At 33.4% G+C, this 22464-nt stretch overlaps 1 protein-coding gene across 2 annotated transcripts in view; it reads right to left on the bottom strand.

Moving 5' to 3' along the window:
* LOC123529638 (melatonin receptor type 1A-like) overlaps positions 1-20903 on the bottom strand; it is a 210202-nt gene extending 189299 nt beyond the window's left edge. Inside the window, exon 1 of one of the 2 annotated variants that reach the window (XM_045310042.2) lies at positions 20766-20903. The gene's annotated coding sequence lies outside the window, so the exon portion shown is untranslated. Of the gene's footprint in view, positions 1-6715; positions 6891-20765 lie in introns of those variants that run through there. The other variant, XM_045310060.2, reaches the window with a different exon arrangement.
* Between the last annotated feature and the right edge of the window lie 1561 nt (positions 20904-22464).

Consider the following 22464-nt stretch of genomic DNA (forward strand, 5'->3'; position numbering starts at 1 on the left):
GTTTGTGGGCATAATAACTCAGCCAAGTATTAGTGCCACCCAAATCGCTAAATGGCTGTTGTAGGGAGGTCGCACCATATACTTTTTTAACAATGATACGCAGAGAAAACAACATTCAATGAATTACGTATATTGCATATGCAGTGAAATAAATATAGAATAAAAAGGTTATTTAAGGCCTAACATTGTTCTGTATAATATATATTTGCACTCATACCAAGCTGGGAAAAACTAGAAAAGGCAGGAATACAATATTGTGTGAAACATTTTTAATTTAAACTATTATTATAGTAAGATAAAATAGATATAGAATAAAACGGTTATTTAACATTGTACTGTACAATACGAGATATATTTGGACTCGTACCCAGCTGAGAAAACCATATTGAACTCGCCTAGCGGCTCGTCCAATATGGTTTTCTCAGCTGGGTACTCGTCCAAATATATCTCCGTATTGTACAGAACAATGTTAAATAACCTAATATTAATGTTAATACTTATGAGAAAGCTGGATTTAATAATAAAACAACTGTTGCCTTTTTTTCGGTCCACATATCGACCTCACCAAAAGGCAATAATTGTATAATATTGACTACGTAGTAATTTGTTAAGTGATAATGCGCTGTCCCGTTTACAAAAAAAAAAAAATATGCATTATTCGATAGATTTATGAAATGCGTCTATATGTAACCGTATTTTAATGTTCCAATAACGCGTTGTAGACTTAAAAGTTCTGGTCAACGTTCACTCAAGATAAATTTACTCTCTACCAAACCATTGAGGGGACATGCGCTTTTGACGTGTAACTGTGGAAAGTATGTTAGAGGTGTACATTGATAACTTGAAAACTAGCAATAGTATATTCTGTCCTATCTTTTTTCTAAATCAACGTCAAGTTCCCAGAAATTATGGCTTGCACGTAATTTAAGTTGCGTTTTGCAGGTTTGAGTGATAACGAGCAATTTCCCAAAGATTTTCGGATGTGTTCAGTTATTGCTTTTATTTTATACATACACAGCCCATGTGCACTTAATAATTTGTGCTCCCTGATCATGTCAGTAATTTGTTGATGGTATTTACAAACCTGCAGAACATAGTTATCCAAAACAAAACATTTGTAACACCTAGGTAAATATTGGCATTTAAAGGAAACAAAACCTAGTTATTTGCATACAAACTGACATTAATCAGATGCAAAACTTAGTACCAAGGACGTAGATAATAGTATGCGATAATTTATTTTGACGCTGTATATTTTTGTACTAGGATTATGCATCAGATTACGGAATTCCGTTAGGGCCATCGCCTTTGAATGTGTTGATCTGAAACGCGATACTCAATAGTACGATGATGAAAACGCAAAATCACGAAACTACGATAACGAAAACACGATTCCATGGTGATGATAACCCCCATATGAATACATCTGCGGATGTCTCTAAATTATATCCTAGTACTTATAACATGTGTAAATGTTGAATTCTGCTCAACCCGGGGCTAGAGGGTGTGGACGGTAGCTTGCATCCCCACTACCGTCCATGAACAGGCTCAATCAAACCGAGCCTGCAACATTTTCGTTTATGTCGTGTTGGACGACCTGTGGTTTTCCAATTTTTATTTTACGCCGATTTCAGTGTATTGCGGGGAATAAAATGGTTAATATTGTTCAATAATCATAAGATATACATCATACCAAACTCAAGATAATTTATTTTCTTGTAACTGTAATATTTTCATACCGTCGCGTAACTTTTATCTCAGTTAATGCGTTTGCAACAGAAAAGGGGGTGGATAGGCGACTATATTTGTGAAAACGGCTTCGAATCGTTTACAAAACATGTATGACGTTGACACGTACACAAATGGAAATGAAATAAAAAGGACAGTCATTTTCTCCATTATAAAAACAACTGAATTGGCACACTTAAACAGCTATACGATATAGTGCTTAGTGTGTGCAATACATTCGCTCTACTCTCCCCCGACATTTCTCAAAGTTGTATATTTATTTTTTGCACTGTGTTAGCGTAGTTTTGTGGAATGTTCTAGATTTGCAGTTACCTTTCCCCCTCCTTCCTCTCCAACGCCACTCGCCCTCACCCGCTTTAATACGAACTAAAATATAGCAAAAGCCTTCTCATGAAACAAATGCTTGCACAAAGTTACAAATGCTATAAAATTATCTTGTTATATTCTCGTAAAATATAGTGCTATAATACTTACCGATACATCTCTGAGATATACATTTTCAAATATTACGCTTATTAGATTTACCGGGAAACATATTTTCTTTGATATTTACGGGAAAGTAATATCTATCTCAATCTTGCGAGTAAAGTTTTACGACAAACCTTTATTAAATACTTGGGAATTACCCTGTTTAAAAACGATTACTGGTCTAGAACCTAAAATAGTATTGCTCAGCATGCATCATTTGCGATGTACAATTTATTGAAAGTATTCAGAAACACAGAATTCCCTGTGTCACAGAAATTTAAGCTATTTGACACCCTAGTTGCATCAGTTTTAAATTTTGGAGCTGAAATATGGGGTTTTCATACTGCAAAAGAGGTAGAATTAATACACACAAAATTTATAAGAAGTATACTTTGCAACAAACTTGTCGGCACTGTATGGTGAAACAGGGCGGTTTCCGTTTTAAGTACTAAGAAAGACGATAATGCTGCGATATTGGATGAAAATATTAAGTCAAAAGAACACTTCACTCGTAAAACAGGCGTATTTCTTACTTAGGCAAGATGTGGATTTAAACAGAAATTATAATAACAATAATTTGGGCTTATCAACTCAAACATTTCTTAGATTCTCATGTGGATTGATCAAGATTTTATAGATATCCCATATGAAATTATTAAGCAAAGAGTTGTTGATACTTATAAGCAAAACTGGTATTCTGATATGAATAACTCACATGACTTTGAATTAGAGAAATATTTAAGGGTTTTTCCTGAAGGTAAATATAGAAACGCACTGTATAAATTTCGAACTTCATCACATAAACTCCGTATTGAAATAGGAAGGTAGGGAAACGTATTAAGAGAAGATAGAATATGCACTTTTTGCAATATGAGTAAGTGAATATCATTTCCTACTTGTCTGTCCATTTCATAGTGAACTAAGAAGAAAATGTTTAAAACCATATTTTTGTCATTGGCCAAACACTAATAAAGTCCAAAGTCTTATCTCTTCAACTTCTAGTAAAATCTCAAATGATTTAGCAAAATTCATTTATCTGGCAATGGAAAGGAGAAATTCATAATATATTTGATTTACTGTAGATATACCCTGAACACAGGTTTAATTGTTTGATATTAATATAGATACATAGAACACATGTTAAAGGTTCGCCTTAGAGTGAAAATATTATATAAGTTTGTGACAACATTGTGAAAAATTGTCGTTTATTGACTTATTAGTTTATTGTCCCTTCTGAAAATAATTATGCACTCTCTGTGCTCCATATTATATTATGTTTGTATTTGCTATAGGCATTGTATTTACATGTTTTATGCAATAAATCGAAAATTGAAATTGATTGTGATTGAAATTTGATAAAAAGATGTCTTCAAGTTTTTTTTGATGCGGATAGCAAAATCATGAAAAACTGACAAATCGGTACGAAGCTATATTTACTTTGAATGATATGAAATCTTATGTTTCTGGTGTTCATTGATGTGAAAATTATTTAATACTAGCTGCGCTTGATACCCTGTTTTACAGTTTCGGGTTGTTTCAACTACTTGATTTTAAATATTTTAGTGTTTAAATAGTCCTAATTCTTGATGTGTTTCTCTTGTCTGTTATTTCTGAAAAAGTGCACAATACAAAATACGAATACTTACATGTTCACGAAGAAAATATTTTTAAATATAAAACACTCAATGGTATATACTTCTGTAGTCCTTTTGTCTCTGAACACTCTGTCTAACATGAAGTTATTCAAATACTGAATACCTACAGTTCCTATCAATATTGATATATCATGGTCACTGCACGAAAAATATACTCGAGACAATCAGACCAAGAGTATATAAACAGAAATGCAGAGAAGCGTAACCCAATCAAAAGTCTGATGAGCAGAACGTCTGAATAGCATTTGATATTTCATAAACATATTATTTGTTCTTTATATGTAAAATATAGATATGCAGACTGAATGTTAAACATAGAACAGCAAACATCATATTTAAGACTGTCTGGTAATTAGTAAATGTCGTGAGGTTTTATTGCACTCTGAAAGTGTAGAAAAACACGATGAATAAGAATATTACGATGTTTTAAACAATAATAAAATTTGACAAAACAAAACCGAAACTACTGGTCGTCTTTGAGTAAAAGAATCTTAAATCCATGTCAAAACAGGCGATATATATACATATTTTAAGAACCGTAATATGTGTAAATACAGCGACAGTTTACAAAATATTAACGTTGATACACACCTGTTGGACAAAGAAAGAAAATGCAGAAATAAGAATGTCAAATAAGACTGAAGAATCTGAAAATGCTACCAAAGTCATGTGGTCAAGTACATTCTGATTTCACGATAATGCTCTGACGCACGAGTCAAGCATTTAACGCAGGTCCTGGAAGATAAGGTCGTTACTGTACTTTCCAACCCACATTTTTGCAGAATTTTGCTCCATCCCAAAATTAAAGAAACATCTTGAGGGCCACCAAATTCGCTCCCAGAATGCCTCTCTAGTATCCTGGAGCTACACCCTAAGAGGAATATGCCGGAGCATTCGAGAAATAGATCAGAAGACATGTAAAGGAGGAATATTTCGAAGGAATGTAATGAAAAATATGTGAATACAGTCAAACTTGTGCGAAGAAGCCAGTCAAGGAAGCGACACGGTCTGACTGCTTAATGCAGGTGGCTGCTTAAGAAAAGTTAAAATTGGAACAAAAACTCAATTTGGATGTAAATTACAAATGGCTGCTTAATACATGTGACCAGTAAAGCCGGTTCAGCTTTATATTCGTTATTTTGTGTTTTGTAGTGATAGCTGCATTTTAGAATTACATGCTATTTTGTGCGTTTATAAGGGTTTAAACCATATTTGGACTTCTTGCAAATTCAGGAGTCGCGCTATCGATTCTTGGATGATTTGCAAAAAAAAACCAATGTGATGTATACCCGTATTAACGCAAAAAAACAGCACAAAATTAAATGCTCTTTTTTTCTCTCCCCTAAAAATATACAGAGAATGTAAAATGTCATATAATTGACGCCACTCGTGTATGCTGTCCATATAGTTGATTGTATGAATATGGTTACAATCTTTATGAAATTGAAAAGTTCTGTAACATTGTATCAGCGCAATCAGATATATTTATTTCCCACGAGGTGAAAGCCTGTCCACTCTCTTATTTTCATTAACTCTGATTGATCTACGTGGTTTTTTTTTGTGTTTTTTGTTGTTGTTTTTTTTTTTTGTTTGTTTTTGTTTGTTTTTTTTACAATGGTTTAGTGGAAGACGTCAACTGCCTTCGTGAAAATCGTATGACTTTTTAAAACCTTTTGGTTGTAATGGGAAGCTCATGTGAGTGATATTTCAGCTGAATTTGACACATATTTAAAGAATCTTTACATCTGTATGCAACAAATTGTGATAAAATAAAATAAGTACTTAATTTCTCAAAAACAAAGATTATGGTACTAGCAAGAGATCAAGTCCAGTACTATTGTACTGATAAGAATAGAAATCGAGGTTATAAACAGATACAAAAACCCAAGAAAATATCTAGTAGAAGTGGTTCAAGTTTTCATGTAAAGCAAGGGAAGGAACTACGGCAATATTTACCTTAATAAAAATAACAGGTTATGATATTTACCTATATGTACAAATACATCTGTTTGATAAAACGTTAAAACATATTTTATATCTGGAACAAAACCACTGTCATTAGATATTGTGACGAGATCAATTTCATTTTAGACAGGTTACGTTTTAAATTAACATATGTTATATATAATCCACAATTTTGCAGAGACACAGTCAAAGGATAAAATGTATTAAGGTTACACTTTTCAAATGTGCGAAGAATAATATTGAATGAAATCAAAACTAGATTATTGCAACAGTTAAACAAAAGCTAACAGATTTGTTATTGAAGTTAAGAAACTGCTGGTAAATATAGAAATGATATGTTTAAAAATAAATTCCTATTTTAGAAGTATATCATTAATACACAGCCCAAATTATTTAGATATATCAGAACATTTAGAACAAAAAACCGTAAATTACTTTCAAAAACTGAATCTTGACATGATGCAGACCATATCTACTTTATTTCACAGTACCGACATGCTTATAAATATAACATTAGTATGCCAAAGTATAATGAAATGTATTTGTTTATTAGGGAAATTTTTAATCACTTATGTAATGGCAAAATGCATTTACAAAACTACCCATGCATCAATTCTAGGATTATGATTTTAAGTACTAAGTACTTTATATTTTCTCTAAATTTATTTACAATTATTGTTGTATACTATGAACCTTTTTATTTGTTAATTTGTTGTAAATATATTGCCCTGAGAGAAATGAATGTCTGTATTTGAAGCAGTTACTTTGTTTCAGCTACAGAACAGTCGCATTGCATTGGATCGCAAAATTTGATAAAAAAATCAATATGGTAGAGATTAAACAAAACGTCAAGAAAACATAAGAAAATATAAGCGTACCTCTCGGTGATCCAAAATACATTATTTCTATGGAAACGGAGTACTCCTTGAACTATCCAATTGCAATTTATAACAAAGTGTGAAAGTTGCTGTGAAAATACACTTATCACCGAGTAAAACACTAAAATGATAGTGAATACAACCACTTATCAATATCTGTTCAGTAGCAGCTGTTTCATATTCCAAAACGTTTCACTGATTGCAATGTTTTGCAACAGCTTTGTCATTTCAGTAATAACACAAATAAAATGAAACAATGATACTAATTATATGTCGGCTAATATATAACTTATTAGGTTATTTCCATTTAATATCAACTGACTTTGAAAGTTTTCACAGGTACGTGTATGTTACAGTCTTTATATTGATGGAAGTGTTAAGACGGAAGGCAAATATTAGGAAATACAGAAACTGGAAAACCAAATACCAAAAAAAAAAGAACAAATACCAAAAAAACCTAACAAATAAGGAATATGTATTATTTTTCAGCTAAGTTGTCTAAGCCACTTTTTGACCAACTTAAAGAACGAATAAAAATTGTAAATTTATAATTCTACGAACAATAAAAACAGTGGGATTGGACAGAAATTAATACATGCATACTTTTACTTGGCTGAAATTAATCTGCTGTTTCACAAAAAGTTTCGCTGCATTTCAACGGTGTATTACTGGTAAATAGATACAGTAGATACCGTCTCTAACGGTCTTTATCGGAGAAGCTTGGACAGGAGGTATTTAGACACATAATATTGTAGTTTTAATGATTGATGATTGGTTTTGGCGGGGCGGAGTTAATCTCTGACTTATGCAAATAATGATAAACTCAAACAAGAGGACAAAATGGTCCTAGGTCGCTCACCTGAGAACAGCTAGAACAAGGTACATTTTTGATTTGACCGGTTGACCTATTTTTGACCCAAAATGACCCATATTTGAACCTGACATAGATTTCATCAAAACAATCAGCAGAATCAAATTTAATGAATATCCAGTCTAAAATGCAGACCCTAATGCATACACTATGTATTTCTTTGATTTGAACGGATGACCTAGTTTTTACCCAAGATGACCCATATTTGAACCTGCCCTAGATTGCACCAAAAGAAACATTTTGATCAAATTTAATGAATATCCTGCTTAAAATGCGACCCCTTTTGCATAGGCAAAATATTTGTTTGATTTGACCAGGTGACCTAGTTTTTGCCCCAAAATTATCCATATTTGAACTCGACCTAGCTTTCATCAAGAAAAATATTCTGATCAAATTTCATGAAGATCCACTGAAAAATGCAGCCCTATTGCAAACACAAGATTATTCTTTAATTTGACCAGGTGACCTAGTTTTTGACCCAACATGACCCATATTTAAACTTGACCTAAATTTCATCAAAGCAAACCTTTTCATCAAATTTCATGAACATCGTGCCTAAAATGTAGCCCCTATTGCAATCACAAAGTTTTTCTTTGATTTTCCTGGGTGACCTAGTTCTTGACGCCAAATGACCCTATTTGAACTCGACCTAGATTTCATCAAGACAAATATTCTAATCAAATTTTATGAAGATCCACTGAAAAATGCAGCCCCTATTGCATACACAAGGTTATTCTTTGATTTGATCTAGCGACCTAGTTTTTGATCCTAGATTACCCATATTCAAACTTGACCTAGATTTCATCAAGGCAACTAGACTGACTAAATTTTATGAATATCCAGTGTAAAATGCAGCCCCTATTGCATACACAAGAGTTTTCTTTGATTTGACCGGGTGACCTTGTTTTTGACTCTAGATGACCCATATTCAAATTTAACCTAGATTTTATTAAGGCAATTATTCTGACCAAATTTCATGAAGATCGATTGAAGAATACAGCCTCTATCGCATACACAAGCTTAATGTTGACAGACGACAGACAGTCAACGGATGACGGACATCGAGCGATCACAATAACTCACCTTAGCATTGCTCATGCTCAGGTGACCTAAAAACGAGCAAAATAAGTAGAGCAATATAATTGTTTAATTCCGTAATCGTTCGGTAGTTCAACGCTACACTGGTTACAATGCAAGGTAGTTGACCGCTGAATAAGAAATCAGGTTGCCGAATATACTACATATCCTGCACAATAATGCAATGGAGCGTCGCGAAACCCCGCCCCGTCAGGTCGATTAAAACGCACAATACACGAATCTTGTAACTCCAATTTGTGTAACGATTTGAGTATTTATGTATAGTGTAGCTGGCGGACGTGATGAACTCGGCTATCTCCGTAATCTCTGTAATGTACCTGCGGCTTGATTGAAATGATAGAAATAATTGCCAGTGTTTGATAAAACTTTGAATAACAAAATGCTGTTTATTTGCCGGTATATCTACCAAAAAACTCTCACAAATGCAGTATTAATTTGAAATTGCACAAGAATATTCGAACTCTGTTGTAAAGCGTCATGATTAAGTGAAGAAGTAACAATGGATTTCTTATGTAGACTGTACAATCCAACATGCTCAATACATTTAATCCCCACTAACGCCGAACGCCGAACATCTTTTTAAAAGAGATTGCTTGTTTATGTGTGCTTTTGTTCAGCTCTTACCTTCCCAGGTTATATTGTCATTTTAGTAAACATTTTGTAAAATAATGAGATTTATTTTATGACGTACATGTATAGATAAACAGCATTGCATTGGTCCAGAGCACAGTCGTCGTTATTTTATTGGTTTTCAGTCAGCAATTGTATAAATGTTAACGTTTCGGCGCTATCCTTCTCTATGGTAAAACAAATAGTTATTTTGGACTTTAGTTATTTTCAATCTGCAGATAACACGAGTTGAAAATTGTGATCGATTTATAAGAAAAGGGCGACGTTACGTACTTTAGGAGGAGCCAGTGGTTACAAACGCTTATAATTTCTAATATCTTTTGAAAAATGGATCTGTTAGATTTTAACGAAATTTCTGATCATTGTGCTATTAAATTCTTTCTAGCATGTAATAATTAAGGGAGAAACGTTTAAGGAACAGGGAATCTACTGATTAAATTTTCAGTTCTTTAGATTTTGACAATATAACATGGTATATAAGCCTTCTCTGAGAATATATTTACAACTGTTCGTCTAAGAAAATTTCGGGAAAACGTTTATGTTTTGCAGTAAAGATAAAAAATAAAGCTCGTAGAAGTAGGTGATGCAATATCGATTTTCAAAGGACTAGAACACTTCTTCTCGAAGCTTAACGAGTATTAAAATGTGACAATACAGAAAATGATAGGATAAGTCGTACATAATCAATCTAAACGTGAAACATCAAATCATTGAAAAAGAAGTTTTTTTCTGAATTAACTAAACGCTTCATTTTGTCTGATTATACTTAACTTGTGTATTTTATATAAATAATTGGTGGTCTTTATCTTATCTGAATGGTGATCAGTTTTATTTAAAGCAATAAACGATGACTACTGCTAAAATTGTGGACGATATCAAATATTTTTAACTAGATGTTGAAGGGTATTACGTAAGTCCTGCCTTAATGCACATCATATGTATATTTGATACACTGACTTTTATTGTGCACAGTATACATTGAGAGTATACCCTGTTTCACACCAATTCTACAGATATCAATGCTCTTACGTATTTGTATATCTAATGCAGCTTCAGTTATATTTTCCATATGTGAGTGATTACGAGCGATGTTGTACATATTTACCATGCGCAATAACTTATTCTTGATAATGTTAATGATGTCTCTCTGCAAGAAAGGTAGCTGGTACTGTCAGATACAAGGAAAATTCATTGATGCAAGCATCAAACACGCCGCCAAGTGTTGTATCTGAAGTACATTTATTGCGATATGAGAAATCACCTAATTATTAGTTTGGTTAGTCTGACTGGTTACAAATTATCAACATTAGCACATAATACAATATATGTTATAAACTGTTAAAAGCATGAAAAATAAACATGATAGAAAAGTATTACCATGCAATACAAATCCTGCAATGACATTGACATTGCGAGTAGGTGGTCCCTTTACATACAAAATTAAAGAATTTATTTCACCAACTAAGGTCAGCACCTGTGAAAAGTTCTTATATACAGGAGTATGTGTATGGAGTTTCACAGAAATGCAGTTAGTTGGGAAATGAGGAAATGTTGAAAGATAATTATTTCAAAGTTATTGTTCACAGAAACCATTATTTTTATTATCATATAATGTAATGAGTGTTTTCTATTCACTGATGAAGTTTCATGGTCCTTAGTCACCTACATTATATATTTCAGAATGCAGATTATACAGTTTTCGTTGCCAAAACAACCAAAAATTTTGTCCAAGAAAAGAATGATATAACATGAATAATCTCTATATTGCCCCTATTCACAAAGTAAATGTCATGAATCTTTCTTATATACTTTTGGAATATCATAGAATTCTTTTCTTTCTTTTTTTTGGACCAACGGTAAACTAATATTACAAGAAATTTAGCAAGCATAATAACCCACTGCCAAAGTGTAGAAAATGTTTTAATGAAAATCTTTTTTTAAGTAAGGCAGGAATGGACAGATACAAAAACAAACTATCTATACAAGTTTAAAAAAAAGAAACAAGAAACAAGTAACAAGATATAATACAAAGGGAGCAACTGACTAGTCATATAAAATTAATGAAAATATAAATTCAATAAGGAAATGTATTTGAAAATCACCGATGCTTTGATAAGTTATGATCCCATGGCTTTTGATATTTCGATCTAAACACATTTTAAAGAAGTATTAACTTTTCACTGACAAATTCAGCCAAATGATGGCCCTTTTTTGCACACCTAAGTTGACAGTGAATATCTGTAAACAATAAGTATATGACACATAAGCAAAAAAATGTCAAAGGTTAGAATCAAGATGAGTTTATAAAATATTTAGAAATATTCTGACCAGTTGTACATGTGGTCACAAATGGGAAACTCTATGCTTCGAAGTTAAGGTAACCATACCAATTATATAAATATACAACAGTAAAAGGTATCTGCAAAAATGAGCGCATTCTGAAATTACATCACTGTACCTATCAACAAAGAAAATAAGACAAAAGATTAACAATAAGTTAACATCGGCACTTCCTACGTTCATTTAAACTTATATATGCTTATTGATTCCTTTATTTAATTTGTTAATACGTTTTTTCAAGGAATTTTATGCAGGCAAAGTGCAATTTTCCGTATTTTTATTTTTTAATATTCTCTTCGAAGTTTACTGAAACGTTATTGTAAAATGCATGAACGCTCCCTTGTCCGCAAATCACGCGTTGCAGTATGGTATATCTGCGGTGTGTTCTATTTATAGAAAATTAGATAGGTATGTAGGTCATGCTAAGGTCAGAAATAGAAAACTTAACTTACAGAGTAACCTCCCTTATCAATAAATCGGATCAACATTTTGACGACATTGTAAATTAAAAAATATTTTCTGCTCTACAAATAAGGAGAGGAAAGACAGATAACATTGTTTTATATCACATAATAAATTGCATTACATACATTTCTTATGTTTTCTTTTTGCTATTTTTTTGTTTATTCACTAAAATCTATCGTGCAATATCGAGGGTCCTTTTACAAACTATCCACTGTGTTCAGTTTATCATTCCGAAACTATTCATTACCATCTTTACAGGGTCCAAAATAAAAGTGTATCCCATATACTCGACACCGTCTCCTGGCGGCGTCGAACAAAAATGACAACCGCACAATTACACTGAATAGCAAACAAATCCTGTGTAAACACTTTATGAGGATTGACATTCAATGGTTAGAAAACCAATTACCGTCAAAGTTTATTAATAAGCAAGCTTCCAATATTTCGTACCAAGGTTGTAAATAATGTGATGTGATAATAGCATGTGTCTGTCTTTCAGTGTTATATTCTAGTATTATTCATCGGCTATATAAAACTGCTTAAATGCTTTGCATGGTAAACTAATTGACTCACGTAACAGCAGTGACAATTCTAATGAAACAATTCTTATGATAAAGATAATAACAATGATTTATCCTAGTGTAAATAACTATGCACTGCTTTGTAAGAAGCAATTTAACCGGCCAGATTTCAATTTGTACATTTAAACCATTTATTTTATTAGTTTTATTGATTTCATAATAAATGCATAGATTTTCATGGCGATTATGTATGAATAAATTGAAACAAGGCTATTAAGCGATTGGCTTATTGTGACTAATTTCGTTCTGTTGTTCTCATAACTGAATTCTTCCTAAGGTTCATTTGAATATGTTTCCTAATAAAAAGTAACTGTCTAGTTCAAGATATATGTTGATATCTATTGACTTACACACACTATGTACCCGGATAATCTTGACTCTGTTCAGCGACCCTGACTCAGTGCCAACATGGCGGGTGTAAAGCCGATACAACTTTGTTTTCTATATAATTTCGATGTATAAAGGTATGTTTCGGTTGTTATATCTGTCTCCATTGATTAAGTGTATATTTATTTTAAAATGTATCATGTTAATATGTTAACCCTTAGACGCGACGTCATAAGTTGGAGCTAAAAGGCGTAACGCCAGAAAATCGCCATTTTCTAACATTTGACGCTTGATAATAACTCGAGCATTTACTTGTTCTAAAAATCATATTAAGTTTATATTATTCTGTTTTCCATGAATGTTTTTATATAAACGACAAGCAAACATAAATCTTCCTTATTTCATTTCTAATTTTTCATATTTTGACACTAAAATATTTTCCGAGCTTATAAGTTTATAAATTGTTCCTAAATACACATCATAATGCACATCATATATGTATATTAACGAGTACAAATATTCTAAAACAACATATAAAAGTACAGTATTTTTGTAGATCGAATTACAGGATCATCATAATTCTGAACATGTCTTTACAATTTAAGTTTACAATTCAAGGGGAACGGTGGTCTAGTGGATAAGGTGTCGGCCGCTCAATCCAGAGATCGTCGGTTCGAGCCCCACTGGGGTCACGACAATGACTTCTCATGACACCAGTACTGGTTTTTCCAGGAAGTGGACTCGGGAGTGGTTACAATAAGCTTGAAGCTTTCATCACAATTGAACTGAAACAAATTAGTATAAACTAATTCAAGTTTTATTAAGAATTTTCAAAACTTTATGATGATCATCTTCGGAAATATTTAACAGAACGTGCGTTCTTGAAGAAATTTTAATTATGAAGACTACGGACGAAGAAAGCATAAGCGCAAAATGTTCTTTGATTAGTTTGTATTTTAGCGATAGTGCTGGAGTTCTCATAGTATTTGCCCTTGATAACATTTATTCCGGACTTCCAGTTAGCTCCCCGAGCGTCTGTTTTGTCATTTTCTAACACATATATATGATCCGGTCTTCTTGGAATTCTGGCATTTGATGAACTTAGTATATTCATTAACATGTATCTGGAATATATTTTATAACTTGTATTTATCTGATTTCGTATTAAAGTAAAGGGACTTCGACAGAATTCTGCCCTTTCGCAAAATAAAAGAGTCGGTGTGTCAACAGCGCCTTTAAAGAAACTATCGTTACGTCAGCGTAAACAAACGTACGCTATGGGACATTTTACTTGGACACGGAAAAAACTTAATAACTTTCTGATACATTGTATGATTTTTTAAAAACATATGTGTAGCTTTCAATAGCTGGAAAAAATAATATTTTAATTCTGTTTACAAAAAAAACGCAACTGTGTTACCTGTAAATTAAACCAAGTTGGAACTTTAAGTTAGTTTCAGTTATAAAACAATATTTTCTGTGTGAAATATTATAGATTTTTTTGTTTAAAAAACACGAGTTAAGTACGTATTAAAAACTCTTCTTAAATCCTCAAGTCCTATTTCTACTGAATCTCTACACTATAAGATTCTTTCACTGGTTATAGGTGCAGATGGGAATTTCCGGCCTCGCGGGTAACTGTTTAGAAGGTAACGAGGTTTCTACCGAGTTACCGCCTAAACAATTACCCGAGAGCCGGATATTCCCATCTGCACCTATAACCAGTGACAGAATCTTTTTCTTGCATACCGATATCAAGATATAATAATAAAAATAAAATCAGTCGAACGACTTTCTTTTTAGAACTATTTCTTATAGCAGCGTATTTAAACAAAGCGCGGGAAATCGACGTCCGAAAACAGGAAAGACGTCATGACGTTTCAAAGACAAATAACAATGTTTAATTCCGGTTTTGTTTTATCAGTTCCAGCGTAACGATATGAATTTTTGATAAAATAACGTGTTTTGAATCGAGAAATATACTATCAGGAACAAAGAGGAACTGTCACGGTATTGGATTTTTATTCCGTTTCTCGAAATAAAATATTATAATTACATAAATCTTCTACATATATGTAGTTCGTTATACGTCATTTAAACCACGAGAGTCATCTTACACCCCGGGGTGTAAGATGGATTTTTCCAGCACCGGTAAAAATACCGGAAATCCCGTCTGGTATGCAAGAAATCCATGTTCGAACTTTTTAAGTGTATCTGACCCGTTTCTGATTACGTTGTTTTGTTTTACGTGTATGACGTCAGTACCTTACGGCAGACGATAATTTCACAGAAATTTCATGAGCGTCAGACATGTTTTTGTTTTTCATATCTGTTTTATCATAGAAGCCTGAAATTATCCGTTACATCTCTACAGCAGAATTTCTTTATGTTAGGTCGTTCTAGGCCCGCAAAAATCGCTAATAGCTTATTTATATTAAGTAAAAGCTTTAAAATGAAATAGAGCTTGGTTTCTACTTTCAGAAGATATATTACATAATATATATATTGTATCACAAATACCGATAGTGAAACTTCTTTAATAGAAAATATAGCCAAAAATTACTTAGCTCCAACTTAATGACGTCGCGTCTTATCCTTTCAGCTAGAATACTGACGAACAAGGCAAAATATTCAATGAACTTTTTATAAAAAATCTTAAAAAATACGAATATGCTTTTGTTGCCCCTACTATTTTGTTGTTTGGAAGCAAAAATGTACTGCTTTATATGCCTGTTTGCACCATGTTGTTAGCCCACTGCATATTGACACATTACACGTTCAAATGTGCTGACAGCGAGAAAATGGATAAAAGCCTAACTTCGAGATGATAATAAGCGAACTCAGTTTACACGAGGAAGGGATAAAAACATGTACATGATGTATGTTAAACGACCACCTCGTGTTTTTTTCCGGGTCATGAGGGTAGAAACTATAGACCGCTTCAAGTGTTATCGATGTGAGGAGGCACGGCAATGACTGAGATAGTTACTCACTGCGCACTTTACCATGAAGATCGGTGTTTAAAATATCGTGAGTTTGTGCTGGATGAAAACAGTGGAAAATAAGGGTATCGCTCAAAATTGTATATAGATATAATGCCTAACGATTTACAAAGATAAAACAAATCAATTGTTGTCAAAGACAATGTAGTCATAGTTCATAATATTGAATGTGGAACGGGAAATGTAAAGACCCCTATTTTAAAAGAATAGAAAGCATTCAAAGTGACCCTATTTTGAATATTTCTGATTGGCCAAAGTTTAAGTGTGTATATTATGATTAATCTTTTGACAGTTTAGAGAAAATAATTGAACACTGCTGTTCGAAACATAGTGACAATGTTTTCAAATACCGTGAATTTTGTTTGGACACTACAAGGACTAACACATATGGCAATTAATCTCAATTACACGTAGCCATTATCCCTTCCGGTATTAAACGAAATGGCAAGTAAAAGACAATAACTTCGAGCATCTATGGTTCATACACGAAGCACGGACTAACAGCTATGTTTTCGTTTTGTTAGGTATTTATCCATTTTAAGTTCGTTTTTCTCCAGAACTGGTTCCTATATCAGTCAGGACTGATTCTCTCTTAAGACTGTCCGTGATATAAACCCACCGAAGATCATTATAAAGTTGTACTCGCCTGTCTCATTGCCCAGGTATCATTTGTTATGCAGTGCGAAATCAACATAGTATACGTTATCAGTCCCAATAAATTCTGGATATATAAGCAATGTATTGCTTTACTGTGATGTACTCAACAGTTAATAATTTTCAACACTAAATATTTAACGTTCAAAATCGCAATTATAAAGCCGACACATACGGAGGTACAGATTTTTTTTCTCAACTAAATGTTTTATTGAAACTTATGTCATTATCTTAATGCAAAGTCAGTCACCGGCCAATAATTTAAAAGTAAACACGAAAACCGTCAAAGATATGGTATTTGCATACCTTGATAGGTATTGCCTTCAGGATATGGGATTCCTCTCCATGACGTTCATTTTGTAGAAATATGTTTAAATGCGTTTTTATGAAGGCTAGATATTGTAACGGTCATCTACATTTTCCTATCACCTTCAGGATATGGGATTCGCCTCCATGACATTAAGTTTTAGACATATGTTTATCAGGCACGATATTGTAACGGTCATCTACATGTTCTGTATGAAGTGATCCTGTTAGGTTATTTGATATTATTCTTTATCATACAGCGATTATATTAGGGTACTTATTCGAAAAATATTATTTGATGAGCTGATAAGATATGTTTTTCGAAAAGTTTAAATATAGATCGCGTCTTTTTATTATATGCTTACTTCTCTCAGTAATAAATGAAAAGCAATACAGACGGAGATGATTTCACCCATGAAACGTGTGTAGAGGTAAGACGGTAATCTGCTTCTATTTTCTATTCCAGATTAACAATGTATAATAATTTTTATCAGCATTGTCAAATTTTCACTTTTTGCGAGACTGCCTTAGTCTTAAAGGATAGTCTATGGAAAATCAAACCATACCAAATAATATGGCGTTTACCATAATGCAAGGAATACATGGTCACGTGCCTGAGATACGCATTAACAACGCCAGTACTGCATGGTTGACATCAGGAAACGCAAGCTTTCATTTTTAATGTTTCAATACAAATTTAGAAGCGTATAAAGTTGCTTAAAGTCATCCGCACACAATTTTTTACAATCAAGATCTGTGTTTTTGGTCTGATCATATGAATCTATTTTGCATGAAAATTGCCTGTACTAGGCGGGAAATTGGCACTATATACAGGTATTTTAGTGTACCACGAAAGCACATCCAGCGATTTACTTTAATCGTACCAATAAAAATGTCATAGTTTTCAATTGTCAACAGTTTGGCCGCCAACTTTCAGTTTGATAGAATGTCTGTTGTCGGAATTATTACCCTTAAAAATATGTGTTACATGCAGAAAATATGTTACTTGCATGAAATCTGCCAACTTTTCATTAGATTAAGCATCCAACGGACTTATTTTTCTTATTTCTATTTGTTTTCAAGAAATAAATACATTTCTCGAAAAGTCATTAACTCATGTCCGTTATGCGAAACCAGGGTAAGGGTAACTATTTACAAATCAAGATTCAGGTTAAAGGGCAGTGATACCATTTTCGTTTCATATCATAAAACATAACTACAGCTCGCATTTACGTATCTTTATAAAACATCACATTTTCCTATACATATTTTTCATAAAATTTCAATCATGAATTAATGAAAAAATGAAAAGACTAGAAATGTGTCACAGACACGGATGCCCCCGCAACATGAGAAAGGTCACAGGCATGGTACTGCTCACAAACAAAAAGAAGGACTTTTGGCCAAGGGAAGTTGATCTTAAAAAGAAAATTCTAAGTCCACACAAAAATCCTTACTAGGTAAATATAGGTCAAAATACATCTCAAAATTGGATGTAACATGCATGTTGTACTACAGAAAAGTGGTCTTGATTTTTCCCTACGACCAGTAATATAAAAGTTACAATATAAGCTATTTATAGTAATAACAAAGGGAAGTAATTCTAAACAAGGGACCTGGTTCTTGCGCATGACATTCTATCTCATGATGGTATACAATTGAGCCAACTTACATCAAAATCCCTCCATGCATGAAGAAGAAATGCTCAGGACAAAGTTGTCATTCTTGTATCGTTTGACCTCTAAGGGTGACCTTGACATTAGACCTAGGGACTGGTTTTTACATATGACACTCCGTCTCACGATGGTGAAAAATTGTGCCAAGATACATCAAAATCCCTTCATGCATGAAGAAGAAATGCTCCGGACAAAGTTTGTGAACGAAACCCGCCCTTCCGCCAGGGGCGTTCCCATAATACGCCCCGTTTTTCAAACGTATAAAAATTAAAACGTATAGCTTCTTTTTATCAGTCTTTTCAGCCCTTCACATTTTTGCGAGTCCAGAATTAACTTAGGCGAGTATTAAATGTCTTTCTACAAAACTAGGGTTAATCATAATGCAGGAAGTCCTCGGTATGTGACTGAGGCACGTGATAAAAATGCTAATATTGCTTATGTAGACACCAGGAAATATCTACTTTCACTTTAATTTTACCTGTCTCAACAGAAGCTGTATAAAGCTGTTTTGAATAATCCAAAGACATTCTCTTTTTTTAATCAAGCATCTCTGAAGCTTAGATATGGCACGAAAGTGACGAAAATGGAAGTGGACTACATTCGAGTGAATGAGGGAGGCTAACGGGGCTCCCTGGCTGCACGGTTATTTTTTAAATACTGCAAGCCTTTCATAAGTAAAATTTAAGCCTCTAAAAAGCATATTTTATCTGATGGCTAAACCTCTGAGCCAGGGGCAATAAAAATGGTAATACAGAAACAACCTGCTGGAGATACTTCCATTGTTAATGAAAAAAAAAATATATATATATATGAGAAGTATGACAGAACAAATATAGGGACGGGAGCCAGTCTAGAGGCAAGCATATCTGGCGAATCACTACCGCCGTACCTACAAAGCAAGTTTACTTCACAGACTAGAGTACTCTGGTTACTTCAGTGAACGCTTCTTTCTATGCTCTAGGGCATGATTGAATTATTTTATCCCGTGCATTTATTGTTTAAACGCTCAGCGCCACCGTCTTTCTTAAAAATAAAGTGTGACAATAAATGTGTTTTGATATAAGATAACTCAAAATAATAACAAACTAGGACGTAATATAAGGACTCCAACTGATATTTATCGGATTTTGAAAGATTAAGCACTCGGACCTATATATTTCGTTTAGTCAGATGAGTCTTATAATTATGTAAATCTACAAATGTATTAATATGAAAAGTTTCATTAATTCTAAGCATGTGGAACATTTTCTATATGCGATTTTCCCACTGGAGCCAGTTGTGGAAATGAACCGTAGGGCCAGTATTTTCAAATCGGTCCAACACAAACTCACGCACATGATCCTACCTTCTTCTTCGGCAGAATTTCCTTCATGAGGTACACGCCAAGAAAGCTTTAAGTTTCAACCATGGAGAGATCTGTATAAAGTCACCATATGTTAAACGCCTATCATTGAACAGGCTATCTAAATACCTGTTAATCTTGTCTTACGGATCTTGAGAGATGATAATAAGGAAATGACGGAAGTTAATTCTTTAAGTCTCAGAAATGATTATATAGAAAAACGTTTTAATCTGACAATTATTTTCAGTGCGGCATTTAATGTTAGAAATATTGATAATTTACTTACATCGCACGTAATATGTCTTTCTCGTGCATTTTTTTGATTCACTCAGATACTGTTTATCTAAAGTTCCGACTAATATTATCAATATACCATGTTCAATAAGCAAAGAATAGGACAGATACGATAAGACAGGGACAATATAAATTGAAATACAGATAAACAAAACCCAATCAAAATCAGTCTTTTATGGAGAACTTTCTATTTGCTGTCTGAATAACATGTCATAAACATATTATTTGTTCTGTACATGTCACATATTGATTTAATAATTCAAAAATGTCTCATGCGAAATAGTAAGATGAGCGGTGATTAGCATTGGGCTTAATCATCATTGAAACTTTGTAAATTTATGTTGCTTTTATTAACAGTTTTTGCTTAACACTGATACAAAACAAATGCATTTCCACGCAAAATAAACAGTCCAAAATGGTAGACAGACGACTACATAGAAAGGTAAAGAAACGATATATCATACCTCAGAAGTCATTTTATTACATGACAACGAAGTATTCCTCAAAATTCCCCATTGCAATTTTCTGCGGTGATAAAGTTGCTGTAAAATACACTTTTAGCACTGCGTAAAACACTACGGTAATGAACATTCAGACTCGACAACGTCTCATCAATATCTGCTCAGTAATATTCCAGAGCGTTTCTCTTGTGGCGAGATTTTTTTTGCAATAGCTTTGTCAATGCAATTATATTTAAAATCTAATACTGAATGAAACAAGCGTAATGATTTTATATCTTTTAATATACAACTTCAAAGATTATTTCCTTCTAGTATTTATTGACTTAGAAGACTCAAGTCAGAACAAATCTATTACAGTCTTCATTTCGAGGAAATGTAAAAACAAGAATGAGAATATGTTAGAAAATAAACTGCAAAATCATCTGTTTACAGATTGTTTTTATTTGTTTGTTTTGGAATTAACGCCGTTTTTCAACAGTATTTCAGCCATGTAACGGCGGGCAGTTAACTTAACCAGTTTTCCTGGATTCTGTACCAGTACAAACCTTTTCTCTACAAGTAACTGCCAACTTCCCCACATGAATTATCAGAGGTGGAGGACGAATGATTTCAGACACAATCTCTTTTATTAAATCGTCACGAAGAACATACGCCCCGCCCGGGGATCGAACTCGCGACCCCGCGATCTGTAGACCAACGCTCTCCCTACTGAGATAAGCGGGCGGGCTGTTTACAGATTGCATTTATTAAATTAAGGACATGTATTATATACATGTTAGTTAAAAAAAACAACTTAACAGACACATTCCAAAATAAACTTATAATGCCCCAACGTGAGGAAATTGTGCAATTTCAGGCAACAGAGACCAACCCGAGTACAAACATGTCTTAAGTTAGTTGCCAAATGTCACAGAATGAATAAAATGAAGTAAATAATCCTCATGGAACAGTGTGTACTCAATGACTTAGTTCTGTCTACCATAACTTGACTGACTGTGATGGTCGCGTCCACTTAGTTATGGCGTAACCTCGTTAGGTCACCTAACCAGTGTTCAACACCTGCGCACTGACTCACGTGAGAAACTGATGACGGCATGCTAAGTTCATACTATGGTTATTTTTGAATATCAAGATAAACATTTTGTAAAATTTTAAATTTGAATTATCAATATTATCAGTTTCGTCAAGGTTCAAAAAACATACTTTAGAAGGTTTAAATCCACGAAAGAAGTCAATAAATAACAATTCTATACCGCCCTTTGGTTAAAATGGAGAGTTATGCGGGTTGTTACAGTTTGTACAGCGTCTCTTCGCCATTTACCTAAATTCCAAGTTTTGGATCAATACCTTGAATAGTTTTTAAGTTCTGATCAAGAGATGAAATATGACACATAATTTTGATATTTGGGCTCAATCTGTGACCTTTACCGTTGACGGGTTGACCTGGTTTATACACTAAGCATATCGTCTTCTTGCCACCTATCTATATACCAAATCTGAACTCTATACTTTGAACGGATTTTAAGTTATTTCCCGGACAAGAAATATCAGATTTATGCTCTGTCCTCAGTTTGTGACCTAAACCTTTCACTACCTTCTGACTCAGGATACGCGCTATATGACCCAGGGAAGTGCCTACGCCTTTAGTATCTTGAACAATGAAATGGGTCCAATCGCTAAGGTGACTATGTCTTAGACTAGC

This window comes from Mercenaria mercenaria, chromosome 1, assembly GCF_021730395.1.
Source record: "Mercenaria mercenaria strain notata chromosome 1, MADL_Memer_1, whole genome shotgun sequence".
In the NCBI taxonomy this organism is placed as follows: Eukaryota; Metazoa; Mollusca; class Bivalvia; order Venerida; family Veneridae; genus Mercenaria; species Mercenaria mercenaria.